The sequence below is a fragment of the Empidonax traillii genome, unplaced genomic scaffold (assembly GCF_003031625.1).
Source record: "Empidonax traillii isolate 1590-97213 ecotype Southwest subspecies unplaced genomic scaffold, ASM303162v1 scaffold325:size649781, whole genome shotgun sequence".
NCBI classification, from domain to species: domain Eukaryota; kingdom Metazoa; phylum Chordata; class Aves; order Passeriformes; family Tyrannidae; genus Empidonax; species Empidonax traillii.
In genome coordinates, this window is record NW_020955518.1 from 373,723 (window position 1) to 374,898 (window position 1,176).

Below are 1,176 nucleotides of genomic sequence, written 5' to 3' on the forward strand. Positions count from 1 at the left end.
TTTTTTTGCTTTACAGAGTCATCAATGAGCTGATAGGAAACCTGGTTGGACACCTGTATTTCTTCTTAATGTTTAAATATCCAGTGGATTTGGGAGGAAGGAACTTTCTGTCCACACCTCAGTTCCTGTAAGTGACCTTATTCTTTACCTCACTATTTATTTGGTCCAGTTTATTGTAGGGTTCATTAGACATATATTTGTTGGGATATTAAAGTGTAAAATACTTTGCTAAATCAACCTGCTTTAGACTATCATATTTACTGAGCTGATGAGCCATCAGAAATGTTGAGTTTCTTGTAAACAGTCCATGTGAGAATTCTCTGTTTACCCTCTGGATGACTTATGTCCTTTGCCCACTCTTTAAGAGTGAGAGTAAAAGCCATAGTTCTGCTACTGAACTGAGCTGTAATAAAGAGAACTCCCTAACAATTATCAGGTGGTATTAAAAAAAAAAGTTTTATCCTGTAAATCATCTTTTTTTTCGTATTCCCGTGTATCATTACAGTAGCTACCAGTTCAGCAGCGTCTGACAGTAATAGGAGTCAGTTGTAGACTTGTTCAGGACTATAATATGATTCTGCTTTGCAGTCTGTACCACTCACCTTGACTGAAACTGCAGGTCTTGGTGTCTGAAGAGCTTTTTCTTGTGATGTGTTCACTGTATTGGCATTGAAATACTACAATCAGAAGCCTAAGTTTGTAGCTTCAGTTGCCCTTGTCCTCATCCTTTGGGGCTGTAAATCTATCAAACTTTAGTTAGAAACTTTCTCTATCAAACTTTAGTTAGAAATGCAGTTAACCCTTTTCATAGCATAAACTGTTGAATTACAGTTATACTTTGTGTACAGATTTTAATGAGTAGGGAAGCTTTATATTCTAATTCTGTGTTTGCAAGCCTGTTTAGTAAACCCGATTTTCTATAAGGATTAGAAGACAAGATTGCTTTTAGAAAGTCCTTCAAGGTGGTAACAGCTCTGAAAATGCCACCAGTCTTGTTGGATATGTGCAATTCTCTTGATTCCATACATATCCCAGAAATGGAAGTTCCCCGGTATTCCCATTTCCCAGTGTGCTGAGGGCTTAGATTTGGAAAGAAGTCTCTGAATTTCTACTGTGAAAAGCCAGTTTTATTGCAAAGTCTGTCAGCTAAGAGGAAGTGCATGGAAAAGTAGTCTG

At 37.3% G+C, this 1,176-nt stretch overlaps 1 protein-coding gene across 2 annotated transcripts in view; it reads left to right on the forward strand.

Moving 5' to 3' along the window:
* The window catches only part of DERL1 (derlin 1), a 17,617-nt gene that overhangs the window by 13,425 nt on the left and 3,016 nt on the right, over positions 1-1,176 (forward strand). The window lies entirely within an intron of this gene.